This window comes from Stegodyphus dumicola, chromosome X1, assembly GCF_044657685.1.
Source record: "Stegodyphus dumicola isolate Sdum_Otavi_A_Nest chromosome X1, ASM4465768v1".
Classification (NCBI taxonomy): domain Eukaryota; kingdom Metazoa; phylum Arthropoda; class Arachnida; order Araneae; family Eresidae; genus Stegodyphus; species Stegodyphus dumicola.
In genome coordinates, this window is record NC_140780.1 from 79,636,208 (window position 1) to 79,650,872 (window position 14,665).

Here is a 14,665-nt window from a genome sequence, read left to right on the forward strand (position 1 = left end):
TCTCAATAAGTGAAAATGACTGTTTTATGGTTGTAGCTAACAAATTAGCTAAGAATTTTATGGAAAACTTGATATTTTTGCCATTTATATTTCAGTTTAAATGATTCTGCCATAGTAATTTGAATTTTTTTACTGGTTGCTGTGTAATATTATGCTTGAAAAATCTCTGTGTGTATCTTATTCCTTTGGTTCCAAGACATTAACTTTAGTGCCACCAACAATAAAAAAGAAATTTTAAAAAAAGAAGATGAAGCACTTAAGTAACATATAGTCAGTGTTTTTTAGTAGTTAATAGTGGTTTAGTAACTGCAAAAAGTGTACCAGTTAAAATTGGTAGTTTGGAAGAATAAGTGCAAGAAGAATTAATAATTTCAGAAAAATTGCGGTTTTAATATGCACTCTGTTTTTGTCAGCATATGTAGGCAAAAAAGGATATGCTTTAAAATTGAAGAAATACAATACAGGGTGTTTATAAAGTCTCTATACATTTTTGAGAAATATGTTCTAATTTCAATTTCTTTGGAGGCAGTCTGAAAGAATGCTGTCAACAGAGGAAAGAAAGCCATTGTTTTTGCTCATGAATTAACGTATCAACAGGTGAAAGAGTACTTTGCCCACAAATTCAGAAAACAAATCCTTACCATAGCAGCAATTAAAACTTTGGTAAACAAATTTAAGTGAACTATTAGTGTTAAAGGTGAAGACCATTCTGGGAGACCTTCGATAATGCCACAAGTTGAGCAGAGTGTACAAGAAGTGATTACAGTAGCCCTCAGGCATCTGCACGAAGATTCAGCCAGGGTTGCCACGCTACCTGGAAAACCGTGAAAACCGGAAAAAGTCAGGGAATTCGGAAATTGACCAAAACATTCAGGGAAAAGTCATATTCGCTAAAATATCTTTGATTATTCTAATTCAATTTTTAAGTAATTATCTTTATTTTTATGTTATTTGTATAATGTAATGTTGCTTCTTCCCTCTAAATTTATTTATTATTAGTAAATAATATTTCCAAATTTCAGGAAATTTTTTCTGGCATAATCCTGAAATTAATTCTAGCAGTATGATGACATACCATCACGAAATTTAATGCAATATTTTTTCTTAATGTATGCTGTGAAATAAATATAAAATACCTCAATTTATTAAAAAAATATCATTAAATAGATTTCTTTCTTTCGTTTAGCTGCAGAATGTTTGCAAAAAAAAAAAAGCCTTATTTTATTCCAGATTCTGCAGATTCTAATCTCAATCTTCAGTGGAGAAATCAACTCCTATTATAATTATATTTGTGTTTTTAATTGTTAAGGTGCCTTTTAAGAAGACACCTCACACAAATTAAATTTACCTAAAATCTAACCTAACTTTTAGCACTGCGTTGTGATTTATAAGAACCGGATTAGCCTCGTGTTGAACTAGTGATGATCATGAGTAATAATTAAATGAAATGTACAGTTGTTATCCAACGTATATATCTTAAATTTTACTAAGTTTCTTAAGTGGGAAAGTAAACAAAATTATCAAACAAAGTGTACCAAGAATAAGAATAAATATCCTCTGGGATTTATTGAATAATTAAGTGAATTTGCTACACATTACAAGTAATACCGTAATTAATTTACCTCTTAGCACAGCCAATGTACATTATGCGGATAGACTGGAATTTTCTTGAAACATACGTGGAAAACCTGGAAAAGTCAGGGAATTTCATTCTCCTGTTTGAGTGGCAACCCTGTTCAGCCAGGAACTTGGTGTTTCGAAAACTCTACGCTGTCATTTAAACAAGCATGCCTACCACATTCGAACTGTGCTTGAAGCTGATGACTGTGCAGCTCGGAAAGCCGTGTGTTATGATTTGTTGGGAGCTCTGGAGAGTGAGAACTTAATGGAGAATGTTCTCTTTAGTGACAAAGCTACATTTCATCTAAGCGGCCATGTTAATAGGCATAACTAGCGATTCTAGGCTAATGAACAACCAAATGTGATATACGAATCTCAGTGAGACAGATCTAAAGTTAATGTATGGACTGTAATAACTAAGCTCTATCGACCTTTCATTTTTGCAGAAAGGACCATCACTGAAGAAAATTATCTTGATATGTTGCAACAATATCTTGAGCCAAAGCTATTATCAGATGGCATTATTGGCACTGCTGCCTACCAAGAGGATGGGACACCTCCCCATTTTGCCATTATTATGCATAATTATCTTAATGAAACTTTTCGTGGTAGGTCAGGGTTCGTACAGTTCTTAAGAGCCCTTAAAAGTCCTCAAGTTTTTTGGAATCGATTTTTGGTCCTTAAAAGTCCTTATTTTCGGCCAAAATCGGCAGAATCCTTAATTTTAATCATCGGAAATAGCTGTCTGTTTTTCATGACTGCTATTTTGAGTGTGAATTAGCATTTTAGAGGAATATTTTTGGTGATTCAACTGACAGATATGGTTATCTTTTGAATGGGTGAATGGATTATAATTCGTTCCTATTTCTAATATAAATCGTGGGATTTTCGAGTTTTACAGTAAAAGAAGTGCAGCATAAGTATTTTGAAATGATTTCATTTTTTTTAACGAAGAGCTCTTAAACAACTTTTGGCTTTTCGGGATGTGAATTCTTTTATTAAACGACTCTGAATTCGGCAAATTATCAGCATTTTGGCGATTTTAAGATCAGTTTCTATAGAAAATTTTTAAATTTGAGATCTGGGAATTTTTCGACATTTTTTTAAAACTTTGTAACATGGATAATTTTCATTAAAATAGTGGTAAAATATTGAAATTATGTTTAAAAATAACATTAAAATAAAACTTTAATTTTCGCTGTCATATTATAAAGTTCCATTTTGGCCATTTATTATACAATATTTTGAATCTGCAAAATAAGCAAGAAACGATTAACGAAACAGTTTTAGCAAAAGCAAAATAGCTATGTAAATAATCTAAAATGTCTTTTTAAATTTTTTCATGGTAAAAGTTTTTCCAATGTCTCAGAGTATTCAGGATTATCAGTATATTCAGTTTCTCTATAAAATTAATTTTATACTTTTTCCCTCTGATATTTTTTCTCAAAATATTTCTGGCTTTTTACTGTTACAGAATTTTTTTTTAGGATTTTAGATGTTGCAGCTTAGAAAGTTTAGAAGGATTTGAAGGCAAAATTTATAGACCCAAGATTCTAGAAAATGACAGAAAAATGTCTGCATGCTATTAACACGTAACAAATGTATTTTGCAGAAAGTTTACAATGTATTTCTTACTTTTTGGAGAAGGTCTGGAAGAACAAAGAAAACATAATATTTGAATGTTTTACTTCTGATACTAGAATCTTTTTATTAACACGCTTGTCTTCCCTTTATTTTCTCTAATTTTCACTAGACACAGACATGGAAAATATCAAAAATGCTTTTATACTTATCAGAAGGACAGGCATTATAGAAAGAATTTTTTTTTCTTAGTAAAGAAATTGAAAACTGACAGTTTAAATGATTCATATTATATGTCTGAATGCATCATACACAGGGCTGGCGCTAGGCATTTTCCCACCTGATGCAATCTGCGGATCCTAAATTCTGCTTCCAATGCCTGCTTTAAATTCTAAAAGTTTTGCCATTTCAAGATTTTGTTGCTTGGTGTGTCACTAAATTCTAAAAATTCTGCCACACCGTCTCTGTAACCAGCCCTTACCATATATATTTCATATTGCTTCTGAATGTTCATATTACTAAAGATATAAAATTAGCAGCTTTTTCTATGCTTTCTAAATTTAGTGTTTTTAGAATAACAGAAAACTTTAATTTAAATTCTAAAACGAAAACGAAATGTGCTGAAGAAAGATTCTTCAAAGATATGTACTGCTATTAGTATGTACAGTTATTATTATGTAAATTACCCAGCTGTTTATAATTTCAGCCTTTACTATAATTTTCCATTTCTGTTTTCTCACCAGAATGCAATTCACTTAGATAGTTCTTAAACTGAGGTGTATGGAGTGTAAGACAGAGTGTGTTTCTGTTCTCCACATACTTCCTGCATTAGTTCCTGTCCAAAATGAGACACACACACAAAAAAAAAAAAAAAAAAAAAAAAAAAAAAAATCAACATAAAGCTAACTATTAATTTAGAAGTAAAACAACAATCTTAATAAATCTAACTGTTAGTAAAACGTAAATAAAATGTCACTTATCTTCTTTCTAATGTCCAACTATTATAAGTGTAAAATATTTAATGCTACTTGATAAATTTCATAAAGTTTTATTTATTCTATAACTTATTAATAATTAGGCTAGTTAAGTTATGTTTAATAGTAATGCATCATACTTTTATGTTTAGGACGGTATTACAAAAGTGAAGTTCAGGCACAGATAGTATTTTTAATTGAATTTGTTCAGTTCTCATTTGCTCATATGTCCTTAATTTTTTCATTAATGGTCCTTAAAAGTCCTTAATTTCTGTGTGCAGAAAAGCGTACGAACCCTGTAGGTGGATTGGTCGCGACTCTCAAAGGGCTTTCGGCTCCACAATCACCAGACATAACTTCCCTAGACTTTTTCCTATTGGGTTTTGTAAGATCCAAACTGTACCGAATGAAGATTGCAGCATTGAGCAATTAAAACAGTGAATTATGGCTGCAGCAGCTAAAATTACACCAACAGCTTTACATAAAAAGTCTAGGGCAGTGGTTCTCAATCTTTTGACTAATGCATATCATCTAAACGAAACATGAAAAGCTTTAGTACCACCACTACATTTTACAAAGATTATTTTTCAGTGACTGAATAAAAACATTTAAAAAAAAAAAAAAAAAAAAAACACTTTCAGATTGTATATTATGCTCAAAGATGCATTTTTTAAAACATTTTTGTGTGTTACCTTTATTCATTAAATATGTTCTTTGCACTTAAACCATAAAATTCAATTCAACTGCAGTATCACAAAATATTTAAAAGAGCATATGTTTAGAATTTCCAATACACAGTCACACATGCTAAAGATAATTCTCCTCTTGTACAGAGTTGCCATTGTTCGCTTTGATATTGTTGAGTTTGTTGATAAAAAATTAAGGTGTTACAGATGTCCATATTTGGTGGAGGATTGCGTTATTCAAAATTTGGCTTTAGATACCGTTTTTATATCACAGTGCAAGAAGCTTACATACATGTATGCAGATTCTTCATTATTTAATTTCTTTAAATGTAACACAGGGCGATAATATTTGGTAGCAACAATATGAAAAGTGAAATAGGCATTTAAGTTTTGACACAAAATGCCAAAACAACGTTAAAAGCCCTTCTGGGCCCCTTTGGGCTTAAAAAAAAAATGATCTGTATTCTTTCAGATTTTATATTACGCCCAAAAGGGTGTATTTTTAAACATTATTTGTGCTACCTTTATTTATTAAATATCATGTCCTTCACGTTTAGACCACATAAAATTCAATTCAAATGCAATATCAGAAAACATTTAAAAGCAGCATACCAAAAGAATATCTGATACACAGTCCTGCACGCTGAAGATTAAATTTTTTTTTCATATAGTGTTACCATTGCTCGTTTTCAAATCGTTGAGTTTGTTAATCAAAAATTTGTTAAAGTTTCACAAAATTTGAATAGATAATAAACCTAATTCAAAATTTGGGCTTCCAAATGGCCATGTTCGGTTGGAAATCTGTGTTGTTCAAAATTTGTTGGCTATATGTACTGTTGTTTTTTCACAATGCGAGAAACATTCAGGCATTCATGCATATTCATTATTTAGTTTCTTTAAATATAATACAGGCTGATAATATTAGGCGGCAACAGTTTGAAAATTGAATCGACAAAAAATGGCATTTTGAAATTAATAGCTCTTCTGGGCTAATGCTCTTTTGGATAAAAAATATTTCTCCATGTGCACAACCTATTGGCTATTTAAATAAATATATGCACTTAAAAATATTTGATTAAAATTAGTTATTATTTTAAGAATCCAAATTTAAGTTATAATACTTTAATTCTAAAATTTAGTGCATAATTTGGGCCTGTTTAAGAGAAATCAATTTCTTTATGTCTGGTCTTATTTCGCTTAGTTTTAAAGTGCAAATTGGAATCCACATTTATTTTTTAACTATACAATGGAAGAAAATTCTTGTTCCACCACATATAGGTTGTGCCAAAAGGCAATAAAAATTTAATAGCTTTATTTAAAATGCTTTTAAATTCTATTTATCGGTTAAGCCAAAAGTTAAGGAGTGTGTTATTTTTGAAATCTTCAATTAGTGTTCGATCACAGGAAATTTTCATCAATTGTTCTGTTTCTTCACGAGATAAAATTTCAGAGATATTGCAGAGAAAATTATATTATTTGGAAGCAGGAAACATGAAAAATGACCAATGCCCTCACCGGAACTCGAACCACAGACCTATCGAATATGCGCCTAGCGTGCTGACCATTATACCATGAAGGCATGCTAAGAAGGCAGGATAAATACCTTATAATATTTTAACAAAATGGATTTCTAATTCAATTTTCTTTTTCATAATCCTCAGGAATTTGTTATGTCCACGTTGTAATTATTTATGAATGAAAAACAATGATTTTAAATGTCAGTTGCTTATTCCTGTATTTTCAGTTAGAAAAGCGTAAAATATCATTATCCAATTCTTTGATTATTAGCTTGAGGGTATTTTTATCGTTTCCTTTGTCTCTAACAGTAAACAAATTAACATTTTGTCCTTGTAACCCTAAATTTAATTCAATTAACTTTCCAAAATATATCATTTAAATATGCTAAACGTACCGACCATAATTCCCTAAGTAAACATTTTTCTAATTCAAATTTTGAATCAGAAAGAAAATTTGAATTTTTGATCGAAGTTCGAAAAGACAATTTAATATTTTGCCCCTGGATTACCACCTTACTTTGGAATGTAACAGAAACGTTTGTTGGTCACTGCCTATTTCCTGGCATAAAATTGTAAATATTCTTGAATTTAAAGCTTAGCTTTCAATAAAATTAATAATTTTCACTGCTTGATTTAAAACAATTTTCAGGCTTCCAGAGATTGATTTGGCTACTGAAGCTTCACAATGTATCATTTGTTGGCGGAATATTATTAATTTCATTAGCCGTTTTTTCATTGAGTAATGTTAAAACAATATTTTTAGCTGCTGATAATGTGAGGTTTTCTCCAATAGTGTGAGCCTACCCAATCTTAGCAATTCTTAGGCTTACCATCTAACTAGCTTCGAAAGCTTTTTCACTTGAAGTAACAAAACCTTTTGTTACTTGTCTACTGTTTTTGAACTTCAATAATTTCTTCTTAACTCTCTGGCTGATCATTCCGTGATTTCCACGGGCAACTCAAATGTAGCAAAATTTGCTCATCCTGCGTTTTCAGTGGGCATATGTTTTTCTTCCTTTATTGAAGAGCGCATCCTATTTTTTCCCCGTTTAACCATTGAAATAAATTATATATAGTATTAGGTGTTTAGTTTACATTTTGGCTAACAGATATCGTTAGTTGTCCACTAAATTGCGGCATTTGAAGGCACATGGTATTACCGCTCAAACATCACTTTTTGCGCTTTTTTTCTTACAGAAATGGCTGCTAGAAAATGTTCCACGATTATCTTAATTATTTAATTAAATTATTGAATTATGAATTATATTTATTGATTAGATTGATTATTAATTAGATTTATTGAATTTGGTGCAAAGACTGGGAAGTTGGACCCTGTTTTGAATATCATACTAAACTGCATTTCTAAGGTATTTTTCCCTCAGCGTTTTATATTTTCTTAAATTTTATACATTTTACTTTTTTATATTATGCAATAAATGTAAATTAACTGTAATTTGACTGAAATTTATTTAAAAAAAAAAGATTTTTTGGGTGATAACATCTGAAATTTTTTTTTGGCAACTTACTTTCTCATGATAAAAATATATATAAAAAATATTTACTAGAAAGAAAAAGTGCATTCTTCAATATATATAGATTTAAAATGTGTCCCCTCCAAAAATATGCACAATTTTGGAAGTGATTTCGGTCCACAAATTAAGCAGTCGGAGGGTTAAAACTTAATTCACAAATCATGTAGAAAAGTAATGAATACAAAGCAACAAGAAGACAGAATACCTGCTGTTAGAGACAGCAAACTGGCACAAAAAATTACTCTCATTGAAATTGGAGCAATATGAGCCTGGCAATGGCGGCATAAAGTGCTGACATGCTAATTAATCGATAAACTCTAAAGAGAATTAATGATGTACTATTATCTTTTCTATAGTAACTTGTGTTTCAGCATCCATTTCTATCACTTCTTTTAAAAACATCATTTATTGCAAATTTTGTTATGTCTACGGCTAAAAGAATATTTGTTAAATGTACAACATGGAAGAACCACGAAAGCTACCATTCAGACAGATCGTTCACCTCTTCTTTAAGTCTGTAAGTGGCTATTTACCTTGATCAAAGATCAGATCGCATAAATTTACGAGTGTTGGAGAAAAACTCAATCAGGATGTTGGGGATTTAATTTTTGAATTTAATAGTTAAAAATACCACTGGTTCAGAACTCCTGGTCTAGGTTGTTCTGGAGTTTAGTGTTTATATAAGGTGTTCTGGAGTGCAGTGGAACAGTGGCAGTTGTGCCTAGAAACTTGGGAGGGGGGCATATTGAAATGCATTAATTCAGTGTTCTATTATGTTGAGTTTTCAGGTAAATAACTTATATTTCAGAATAAAGCCTGGTTAAGCAAAAATGTATAGAGACTTTATAAACACCCTGTATACATCTTTAGAATGTGTCTAAAATAAAATTTTTCTAATTTAAAAGGAAATATAGAGATATGTTACAATCGATTCCTCTTCCCACCCTGCTTTTAGCTCCCTGCCTTCCTTTCCTTGATTAGTGCAGTTAATTGCGCCTTTGCATGACTTATAAATTTCATCTCCATAAATTTATTCATTAACTTATTGTCAAGTGATATCTCTTATCTGATTTTGTTCCTAATAACAAAGTGTATAATGATATAACAAAGGTCTGTTATGTGAGTTTAAAGAAAGATTTAGTAAATCTGAGCTAGCATTAACAGTCTTTACACTGGTAATGCTATCTTTCATCTAAATGCAACTTACATAACACCTCACACTGTGTAAAGTAGTTTGGGTAATGTTTTTTTTTCAGAGATTTTAATTGCAGAAAATTAAAAGCTTGTTTTGATTTTTAGATGTGCAAGTATTTTTGATGCATTTCACTGTGGTGTACCTAGAATTTAATTTTGGAAAGTGCAATTGCTGTAAAATGTCATGATGCTGTTGTGCAAATTTTTGTATTTATAGCATTTAAAATTTAAATTTATTCTAAAGAATATATCTGCAATTATGCCAAGTTATTTACATACAATATATGTCATTATTTGAATTGCATTCACGTTGTTATGTTGTTAATGAAAGTTTATTTAAATATCAATCTTTAATACAAAAATACCCACACTATTTTATCATGCCAAAGATATTCATAAGAGCAATGCTTAATTACCACCAAATCCTATATTAATGTTCGTTCTTCATTTTGTTTTCTAAAGAATGTTTAAAACTTCTACTTCATATACAGGTATATGGTAAACAGTCCACTTAAATAATTATCACGTACTATTTTTGTAAAACAATTTTTTAAATATTTTAACCTAGAAAGCGATCTTTCTTCAGTATACATGGTAACTAGTAAGGTTGCTAAGATTTTAAAAATTTGTAAATACAGTACAAAATCCCAGATTGGGACTTATCAGGACTTTGGCAATTGCAGATTTCAGATATTATATCATCAGTTTAAATCTAGTAAGGTGGGATGTAGAAATTATAAAATTGAAAATATGAAATAGCAATTTATGAAATAATAAAGCATTTATGACCTGAAAGGAATCAAAATAAATAAAAGGAAACTCAATATTTATTTGTTTGCTTTATAAATAATTTCTTTCATTCTAAATTGTTTAATTTTGTTAATTTTTTATGTTGAAATTTTCTGTTTAATTCTATAGATAGACATAATTTCTTGTTTAGTTACACATTTCTTTCGATCTAAATTGTTTAATTCTGTTTGTTTTTTATGGTGAAATGTTCTCTTTAATTCTATAGATAGACATAATTTCTTGTTTAGTTACAAAGTTCCATTGTTCAAGTCTTGTAATTACTGTGTGGAGAATTCCCACTAAATTGTCAACTAAAATTTTTTCATTCAGAACAACTTCTTTGTCACTATCTTCATTATCGGTAGTGATAGTTTCTGCATTTAGAATAATTTACTGTCTGTTAGTTGATTGATTATTAGGGCATTGCCATCATGATAAAAATATATTGTCTTCATTTATTACCAAATTGTTATATTGCCTTCATTTATTACCTTCTCTGCATTTCTTCACTAATTCTGTTAAGTGGAAAATTTTATTTTTTGGTTGCGATATGTGGAAACCTCCAAATTTGCAGCGGTCATGAAGCTTAGCTTGTGTCCAGTGTACACTATTACATGTTTCCACTAAATTTTATCTTGCTTCTGTCATATGCTGATGAAGTTAAGCTTGAATTATCTTAGTTATTAACTATTCATTTTACTTATGACTATGCTTAAGTAGTATGTAAGAATTGTTAATTTTATTAACAGTTAAATTTTAAGTTAAAGTTCCTTTTCTGTCAAATTCTTAGCTTCAACTTAACTACTTCTGGGCAGAACGTTGTTTTAGTATCACATCTGAATACATAACGAGGAAGAGCGGTATTTAACCGCGAAGTTCTACTTACTGAGTTAGAGAGAATCAGAGTTCCTGATTTGCGCGCATCTGCCTTTTTGGCTACTCTCTCGCAAAGCTGTTATTATGCTCGGCCATACTCAGGCCCTTGATAGCTTCGTAGTCATCTTGTGCTTAAGGGGCCAACTGCAGCTTTGGCTATATCTCTTTGGTTTAGTTTAGTTCTTAAAATCTTAAGTTCAAAGCCAGAGTGTTCGGCTTTATTGCAAAACTCCAAGATGGAGTTCTGTTAACTTTTATCTGAATAATAAAGGGTTATTTTACCCTTTGTGCTTGTTGTTTCATCTACATGAACTCAAGCGATTATTCGCTTACTAGTTCTTAAGATTCTTCATGTTTCAACTATAAATTAGCATTTACAAAGTGAGGAACTCTACAACTGATATACTAAAGTCATATCTAGGCCGGCACTAGAGATTTTGTGGCATGGTGCAGTCTCTGCAGGTGCAAAATTCTGCTGCCAAGCTCCTCCCTAAATTACAAAACTTTTGAAATTTTACGTCTCAGTGCCTTCACTAATTTCTAAAGATTTTTCCATCCCTCATTATTATCGATGCTTTTCTAAATTCTAGAAATTTGGCCTCTCCTAAATACTGCTGCCCAGTGTTGCCACACTAGTTCTGGCATGAATTTGGGCTTAACTGTGTAACCAATCAGTTATTCTGAATTCTAGCAGCATTAAATGTAATCTTTTTTCTGTAAGTCTAATTTACAAAATGTTATTTTTTGCACTGGAAAGAAATTTCTTCTCAACTCAACGCTTTGCAGCCGAGTTAGTCGCAGTCTATTAATAGTAAAATTAAAAGAATTACATAATGCTGCATGATTCATTTCTGAAGTTCCCGTCTGCCCGTCTTGTAGTGATGGTACATAATAATGAATGATAATTTGTCAGGTTGACGTAAGTGCTGAATTCAAGTGGGAAATTAAGAATGAAACCTATCCATATGCTTTACTATGAAAAAAATACCTAATGTCTTAGGGCAAAGCATAAAAAAAAAAATCTTAAAAAGTGCCAATGATCCAGAGGTTTGTATTTTAGATCATTCTGCATGTTGGATGTCTGGACCTTGTACTGTATTAGAAAAAATTGCTTTATTACAGGCCTCAAAAGCTTGTTTTGCAGATATATAAGCTAATTTGCTATGATTGAAAATAACTGATACTCGAAAATAGTATTTGATGGATTCAGTTATAATATTAAAATGACATGTTTTGTTGCTTGCCAACTGCATAACACAAATTTTAAATTCTTTTTCATCTATTTGCTTGAGAGCTGTGTCCTTGTCTGAATACATTACCTTGAAAATGTTTTCTGAATTATCACTAATTTCCTGCAGTTCTCTTAAAATTTGCCACATAGTAGAACTTCTGTAGTGAGACCTATCGATTTTGTATGTAGAAATCCTATTTAATGGCAGTGTACATGAAAAAATTTTTGCAGCTGAGAATAATGCAATCACAAAAGTGGAATTTTTAAGTTAAAATTTCAAGAAAATGGTTTGTTGTCACACCAATCTCAATTATTTCTAATACATAACACAAAAATTTTAATAATTCTATGATAACCCTAACAAATTTATGTCTGTCTATACATCGAGTGGGGCAAAGTGTTTTAAGAGATTTTCTTCTTAAAGATGGATGCAAATGTGATATTTCTTGCAAAATAGAATTTCATTTTGGGGTGGTCATAAAATAAAATATGAACATTTTTCAATGCTCCCATGTAATTATGAATATTTTTAATGTGGCATACATTTGAAGGTATCAAACTGAATGAGTGAGAAGCCTAATGCACATAGAAGTACTGAACGAAATATTTCTCTCTCTTCAGCTTATGAGCCCTTGAATATGTCAAATCTGGCAGAGATATCATCAGAGCCATGTGTTTCAAATCTAAGCATAGTGATGTCAGGTTATCTGTAATGTCTGTAATGTTATTAAACGAGCCTTCTGTCCATGTCACCACTACAAGCATGAATTTAAAAAAAAACACTTTTCTATTAAAATAGTTTTTCTTTCAAAGTCTTCCACATATCTTACATGGATACTTGATTATTTGAAGAATTGTCTGTAGTTTCATCAGCTGTTCAGCTTGCTTTCACTTTTTAACGATCTTTTTCCAAATAACTTTTTTGCAAGCATTTATATTTTCACTGTTATTTTTGTCAAAATATACATTGTGTTTTTGCTGCAAGATTTTAACTGATTTTTAATGTGTCTGTTCAAAATTCTGATGAAATTGAACACTGTCATTATTTACCTTGAATAACAATGACTTCTCAGTGGAAATCTGTTTTTCCCAGAATATCATTTATAAATGGAACTTTTTTTTTTTGTTAAAATTCCAAAACAGCCTTCTGAGCTTTTTTGAATTGCCGTTCATCATCACATAATATGCAGTACTTATTTGCAGTCATTTCATTTTTCAGTTTAGCTTCATGGCAGTTCTTAAAATAATTTGAAATGGAATGTTGTGTCTTCTTATCAATTTTGAAATCAGTATTTGACCCAGATTTCCTGAATTTACCTCTCTGGCTGGGTTTCTCAGTCTTAACCATTAATGATGATTATTGAATCATGCTTTTCTTTACTAACGGTACAAGTTAAGAATAGTTTGAATTTGGATTGTGGGGCTAAAAGAAAGATGAAATAATGAAAATTATACACATTTTCGCTGCCTTTCGTTAAACTTATTTCCTCGAATTTCATTAGATATATTCCTCATACAATAAATTAAGTTCTCACTTTGCGGCAAAGCAGAGATAAATAAAACCTCAAAATATCTTCATTAAAACTTGAAAGATATAGAAAAACATAAAGCAGCAAATAGTTGAAACAATTAAAAAAAAATATAGTTGTAATTACAGTTTCTGCGCAAAAACAATTTGGCCAGCAGGGAAGAAGGCAGATTTTTTGGTGCACAAATCTAAGTTTCCTTTTGGTCCCACTCACAGAAAGACACTGAAGTTGCAGAAAGACTTAATTCACTATTCTGTTAAGTTTCAAATATAAACAAATAGGGCTGCTATGGTAAAAAATAATTAATCTTAGCCGCACTTAAACAGCTTTTAAATTGTTGATAATTCTACAGCTATTGCATGCAGATTAACTAAAGACTTAGAAACCTTAACCGGAAGATAAGAACAACATAATTAAATCATTTTTAAAGCAAAAGAATGCACAATTTACCAACATATAAGAAAAAAAGAACTGAGCTCACTGAGCCGAGTAACAGTGGGTATCATACTTTTCGTGCTGCCATTTGCAACCAAAAAAGGAGGTGCACAACTACATGTTATAGCCATCCTATACACGGAATTTCAATGTTCTGAGGCTATTTATTTTTTAGTTATGTGAGATACGTATGTATAGACGCCACAAAAAAAATCTTTCCTGAATGCATTTTAAATCAGCTTTATAATTCTTTTTTTTGGGGGGGGATCCTTTATTCTGTCCTTGCATGTGGATGGTTCACAAAAACGTTATTAAATAGCATTCGATAGTGGTCCAAATGGATATTTTCATTGAAATATGAAACCCGCAATTTTTCGTGATTACACTACCCCCTTTACTTCATACAAAATGCATTAAAATGGTAAAGATTGCAAATATCTGAATGACTCAGGTGTACATTCATGTATAATTGTAGTGTCTGAAGTGTTGCCACTGTTAATCAGTTGGAATTCTCAAGTAAAAGTGTCATAAAAATGAAATACGCTATGGTAAAGCTTATCATGTGTTCTTTTTTCTAAAGCTGTTATGTTTCTTGCAAAAAATAATTTATTTCACTTTCAGCTCTTGCCAAACATAGAAGCAGTCTATCTATTTGTTTAGAATTTTTATATGAAAAATTTCTGCATTATGGTCATAGAAAT

General features: G+C 30.8%; 1 protein-coding gene across 2 annotated transcripts in view; it reads left to right on the forward strand.

Moving 5' to 3' along the window:
• The window catches only part of LOC118192343 (uncharacterized), a 288,524-nt gene that overhangs the window by 121,547 nt on the left and 152,312 nt on the right, over positions 1–14,665 (forward strand). The window lies entirely within an intron of this gene.